Source organism: Grammomys surdaster, unplaced genomic scaffold (assembly GCF_004785775.1).
Source record: "Grammomys surdaster isolate TR1022 unplaced genomic scaffold, NIH_TR_1.0 67, whole genome shotgun sequence".
Taxonomy (NCBI): domain Eukaryota; kingdom Metazoa; phylum Chordata; class Mammalia; order Rodentia; family Muridae; genus Grammomys; species Grammomys surdaster.
Genome location: NW_021604569.1, coordinates 20433790 through 20440444, shown reverse-complemented (window position 1 = coordinate 20440444; position 6655 = coordinate 20433790). Strand labels below are relative to the sequence as shown.

The window sequence follows — 6655 nt, the reverse complement described above, 5'->3', positions numbered from 1 at the left end:
TCAACTATGAAGACCAGGAGATACTTTAAAAAGCTGGAAATTGATATAACATTACTGGGCACATATCCAAAGAACACTGTATCATATTCGAGAGATACCAGCTCATCCATGTAAAATTGCTTCTATATTCACAAGATTCAGGCAAAGAAAAGAGTCTAGAGGTCCATCAACTGATGAATGGATGAAAAATGAAAATGCACACATTTACACAATAGATATGATTTCTAAATCTTATTAAGAAAGATAAAATTATAAATTTGCAGGTAAATAGAGGTAGGTAGAATTATTCATTCTCAGTGAGGTAATCCAGACTCAGATAGACAAACAGCTCACGTTCTTTCTCCTCGGTGAACACTAACTCTGAATCTTTAGATATGTGTATTTAAATTGAAGTACCTGGAGAGGTCAAAACACTAGTAAGAAGCTCTGGCGGAAGGTGGATTTCACGGAAAGGGAGAAAGAATGTAGGTGATCTGAATGGGGGAAGGGGAATAGTGGCACAAGAAGAGTTAAATGAGTTGGGCTGGGAGGGCAGAGAAGAAGGGAGGAGTGTGGGGAGGAAAGGACTGACACTTCAGACCTTTGAAAATGTCATATGAAAATGACTACTGTAACCGCTTCCGATGCGCTGTCCGCCAACCAGTGGATGTGCGTCAACAACTTGTCCGCCCCGATGCCAGCGGTTGTGCCTGCCGCCCGGAAGGCCACCGCCGCGGTTATTTTCCTTCACGGATTGGGAGATACTGGGCACCGATGGGCAGAAGCTTTTGCAGGTATCAAAAGTTCCCACATCAAATACATCTGTCCATATGCGCCTGTCATGCCAGTCACATTAAATATGAATATGGCTGTGCCTTCTTGGTTTGATATCATTGGACTTTCACCAGATTCCCAGGAGGATGAATCTGGAATTAAACAGGTGGGCAGAAACTGTAAAAGCCTTGATAGATCAAGAAGTGAAGAATGGCATTCCTTCTAACAGAATTATTTTGGGAGGATTTTCTCAGGGAGGCGCCTTATCTTTATACACTGCTCTCACCACACAGCAGAAACTGCCTGCTGTCACTGCACTCAGCTGCTGGCTACCACTTCGGGCTTCGTTTTCACAGGGGCATATCAATAGTGCTAATCAGGATATTTATGTTCTCCAGTGCCATGGAGATTGTGACCCTTTAGTTCCCCTAATGTTTGGTTCTCTTACTATTGAAAGACTAAAAGCATTGGTAAATCCAGCCAATGTAACCTTCAAAATCTTTGAGGGCATGATGCACAGCTCATGCCAGCAGGAAATGATGGATGTCAAGCACTTCATTGACAAGCTCCTACCCCCAATTGATTGACATCACTAAGAGGCCTTGAGTTGAAGCTCACCAGCATCACAGTAGTGATCCCATGACTGATCATAAAACTTCTAATGTTTGCAGTGTTAAAAATGTTTTGCAAATACATACCAATGATACAGACTAAATGATGTCTCCCTCATGGGAAATGTATGATCCTTTTAAGTTTCTATGCATATATTTGTATTATACCATTCAGAATACACTAGAATTACAGAAGGTAAGTGAAGCAACTAGCTTCTTTGTCTCAAATTAATCAGCAAAATAAGATAACACAAGCAGAGTTTTATTACAGCATTTGAAAATTACTAGTATACTCTCTGAAAATGTGTTCAGGTCTAAACAAGCTGTTAAGATGTAAGTGACTGCCATGCGGTGGTGCCCACGCCTTTAATCCCAGCACTTGGGAGGCAGAGGCAGGCGGATTTCTGAGTTCGAGGCCAGCCTGGTCTACAGAATGAGTTCCAGGACAGCCAGGGCTGCAAGAGAAATCCTGTCTCGAAAAACCTAAAAAAAAAAAAAAGATGTAAATGACTTCTCAATTCTGTGAGTTAAACTATAGTTTTACTCCACGATTGTTCAGTAACCATGCAGTGTCTGTATTTGTATGTTTATATTCATACATACGTGACTGTAATACCTAAGAAAAGTAACTAATCAGATGGTATTACATTATCCCTAATAATAGGGGTAATGCTTTTAAGTGTCAAAAAGTAATACTGCTCTCTTCAATTAATGGCCCTTCTACTGGAGAACCAGGCTTTTTTCCCCTTCTATGTAACTTTTTTCCTCTCAAGAAAAAAAAATTAGTTTCTTTGTTTTTTGATTTTCCATAGAAAACTAATATTGCCTCTCTTTCATTAAAAAAAAAATCTGTCACTATATATTACTTGGCATTTTGACACAGACATACAGTATTTCCGATCTAGGTAATGTAAAAAGAAACCAAACATTAATTTAGTTTACATATTTCAAATAACTGCGCCTTAATCCAACTTTAGGCCATAGAGTTATCAGAATCTTAAATCCTGGTAATAATTCTGTGGTTTTATTTTTCTGTAAAAAACTTAAAGGGTAAATAATATGTTGACATATTTAGACATACTTGTGACTGGTATTAAAATATAATTTCTTAAACATCTTGTAGCAGAGTTTAAGTTTACATTTTCTTTACATGTTATGCTTAAAACCAAATACTGTTCAAGATGAGCAATCAGACTTTTATTTTTATCTGGGTAACATACAAATTTGAAATTTTCATCTTAAGTAAATGAGCTTTTGATAATCAGTCTCCTGTACACACATTAAAATAACAGTCATTTGATTATAAATCATAAACATGTTCAAAATAATGGTGAAAATTATTTAATTTATGGATAATAAGAATTGGTTAGAACATATTAAAACCCATATTTTTAACTGTTACCACATTGTTGAATATGTTGCAAAAGTTATGGCTATTTCTGAACGGTTGCTTTTCTTGCTGTTTTCCAACCAACCAAAAAGAAGTACCTTTATAACTGACGCTAACTGATACAGAGATCATTTTGGAATGTCCCAGATAGAATGTTAACAATGAAGCTGAATGTTAATGTCTGGATTTAAAACCATTTCAAACAATCATTTACTAATTTGCTTTAATTTGAAGAACATAAATTTACTTCAGTTATTCTATCTGGAAAGGTTTAATTGGGATAAGAAATATTACGTTGAATTTGTATGCTGTATTGTGGGAAAATGTCATGTTTTTCACAGTTTCTATCAATGTGAAATAAAATTTAATTTTGGGTTAAAAAAAAAAGAAAATGACTACTGTAGCCGCTTTCTACAGTACATAGCTATATATATGTAATTCATAGGGATAGTATTTATAAATCTATGTATTTTACACACATGTTTTATATACCATTGTTGTTAATATGTTAATAAAAATGCAAATGTGGTCATTTGCATTTTATGCAATATAACTTTTTGCTCAGATATTTTAATTATTGTTTTACACTTATTCATCACCAGTTATCTTCATTTCCATTTCTGAACTGTTCTCAAAATTTTTGTTCTTCTGGACAATAGTATTTATCACCTTTTCCCTTCTTGATCAAACTCACCAAAGATCATTACTTAATTATTCTTTCCAATAACGGATCTATGATTTTATTGAGCTTTTTACTGTTAATTCTATGTTTTAATTACTTCTAACAGTTGGAAGAAGGGGGATGGGTAATTTCATATATGTATATAGTCTATATCTAGCTCCTTTAAAATTATTTTTGTTCTCTAACCTAGTTCAGTTGATTTTATTCCTTCAAAGTTACTTCTAGCTTATTTTTAAGGTTTTTACTTTAACTTTTAAGTATGGTGTTTTTGTGACTGTGTGTGAGGATATGGACACACATGCACGTGACACTGCAGGCTTAGGATTCTCTTAAAGCTGGAGTTATAGGCTATATAGGTGAGTGGCTTGGTGTGGGTCCTGGAAATTGAGTTTGAGTACTCTGAAAGAGAAGTATGGACTCCTAACTCTTGAGCCATTTCTCTAGCTTCTCTAATTTTATTACACTTTTATTACTTAACTTTTGTGTATAGATATGTGCGGATGCTTATCATTTTGTGCCTTCAGTTTCTAGATTCCTTTTTGATAGATGGCTTTTGGTTTTGCTTTATTTTTTGTTTTTAAGACTTACTTATTCTATGCATATGAGACTTTTTCCTGAATATATGTATGTGTACTAGGTGTATGCTCAGAGGCCAGGAAAGAACTTTGGATTCCCTAGAACTAGAGTTACAGATGATGTGAGCCACTGCGTGGGTGCTGGGAACCAGACTCAGATCCTCTGCAAGGGCTCTCAACCACTGAGCATCTCTCCAAGCTCTATCTTGTAGATTCCTAAAGTAGTAATTTAGATGACTGTTTTAAGACTTTTATGTAACATAAGGTTTCCCTATCAGAATTATTTCAGCTGCATTATATATATATTCTAAATATTATATTTAAAACTTTCAACCAATTTTATTTTCAAAAGTTTTTATGAGACATTCTCTTATTCATGGATTATTTCAAAGTGTGTGTAATTTTTACCTATTCAAAGGTTTTGTCTTTTAAGTTCCTATTATTGATTTCTAGCTTGAATCCATCGTGTTGTAAGAGCCATTAGCCATTTCAAGTTTTTAAATTTTATTGATGCTTGCTTCATTGGCTATTTTTTAAATGCCTGTTGAGCATTTGAAAAACGAGTATTATAGTGTTGGCAAATGTGTTCTATCCATCTTTATTTTTCTCTATATATTTCTTCATCTATTTCTCTGTCTACCTGAAGATCTTTATAGACTTCTCTAGGATCTATTCATGGTAGAACTTCAGGTGTATCTGAGAGTAAATCCTGAAGATACCCAAGAGTCTCTGCAGCTGATGCCATAGATCCTCAACTTCTAGAATCGTTTATTCTTCTCTGGTTCTACGGAGCAAAATCCCTCCTTCAAAAATAAACAACCCTGACACGATTTTCTGCTGCTGTGCCTAAAAAACACGGTTCCTGACAGTAATGATCATGGTGATACTTTCAAGAAAACTTCTTGATATTCTGGCCCAGAATATCTATTTTGTTTCCTTTCTTCAACATAGAGGAAGAAGCTACAAAGCTGAAGATAGAGAATGCATGTGGAACCCATGAAGAACCCTGAGGATAATGAAGTATTAGTCAAATACTAAGGAGTTCACCACAGATAAAGATAGAAGCCTGTAGCCGTAAGACACAAGGAGTGTAGTAATTGTAATGCCCTAGGTCAGTGGTACATAGAGCCTCTGTAAATGATGCGAATGAGTTAAAAGTTAAACCACTGTTGTGTCAGCCAGTCAGACATCACTTCCGTTAGATGCATGAAATGCATTCCAATGGACACAGATGGTGGAGACACTTGGAAAGAGGCTCAGTCCGGAGCCTGTGGACACAAACCATAAGCTTGATAAGTCTCCATCACATAGCCTTGCTCCCTTCATCAAGGGTCCCAGGAACCCATTGCTAAAGTAACAAGAACAGCCCATTAAGGGAAAATTCTTCGTCAAGAGAAAAATATCTCTGGTCTAGATGGAGCTGTAAGAGATCAATGGAGTGAGTCAATCTCATGGCCTAGGAGACTACAGTTGGGAGGAGGGACCAGAATATAAAAGAGATAGGCAGAATAACTATTCTTCAATGAGATACTGTAATTTTTCTTCCCAGAATTCCCACCCCTGCCCAATATCCACCTTGGGAATGCTGAGAGGCTCATTGGATATGCCCATCTTTCTGATTCAGCAAGATACAACTCTTCTATTATTATTATTATTATTGTTATTATTATTATTATTGTCATTATTATTATTATTATTATTATTAATTTCCTTCTTTTGAATTCTTCCCAGAAACAAAATCTGCTATGTTCCTGATATTTTAAACACTTTCTCTAAAGAGGATAGTGGAGACCACATGGCTGCTAGCCTGCAGTTCGTCTGATCCATGTGCTTGCTTAACTCAAATGCTATGGCTTCCTCCATTCTCCTCCTCCAGGAAGTTGCAGGGTGTTACAGCCTTCCAGAAAAACACAACTTTTATTTATTAAACTTAGTTTCTTTAGCTATGGTTTGGCATTATACAAAACCTTTAATGACAGAGTTAGAAAGAGTAGTACAAGCTAGGTGTGGTGTTGTCTTCGTCCCAGTACAAGGGAGGGTGAGGTAGGTAGATCTCTGTTACTTCAAGGCCAACTTGGTCTACAAAGCAAGTTCTGGGACAGCCAGGGCTACACAGAGAAACCATATATTGTAAAACAAAAACAAACAAGCAAACAGGAGAGTACAAATTGAAATATGTTGTGTCTCTAAATGTTTTAATTGTCATAAATTTCAAGACACACATTAAATGCATGCTTGATACTCTAAACTTCCCATAACTTCAATACCAGAGAATATACATAACACACTATACAACTGTGGAAAAGCCAATTAGTATATAATACTGTACTGTACTCACCATTAACATCTTATTCTGTAAAATGACCATACTGATTTAGAAATTCTAGCTTTTGAGTCTCCAAAATACCTCTGAAATCCAATGTAGTGCAGGAAATAAAAATCACAGTGTGTAATTGAAGGTTTGGTTAAAGATGTCAGATGCTTAGATATTTTGGACTAAAGAAAATTAAGACAAAGATTAGATTATGTACAAGATTAAGGCCTCCAGTCAGGAACATTGACTTTCTGCAGAGGCAAAATGCCTGTACTTAATCAATGGCTTCTTCCCCCTACCCCAAACCCTCCGTGACTATCAAACATTGTT

General features: G+C 35.9%; 1 pseudogene; it reads left to right on the top strand.

The window, feature by feature from the left end:
* The first annotated feature begins 646 nt into the window (after positions 1-646).
* On the top strand, positions 647-1340 carry LOC114630830 (annotated as a pseudogene).
* Positions 1341-6655: the final 5315 nt, after the last annotated feature.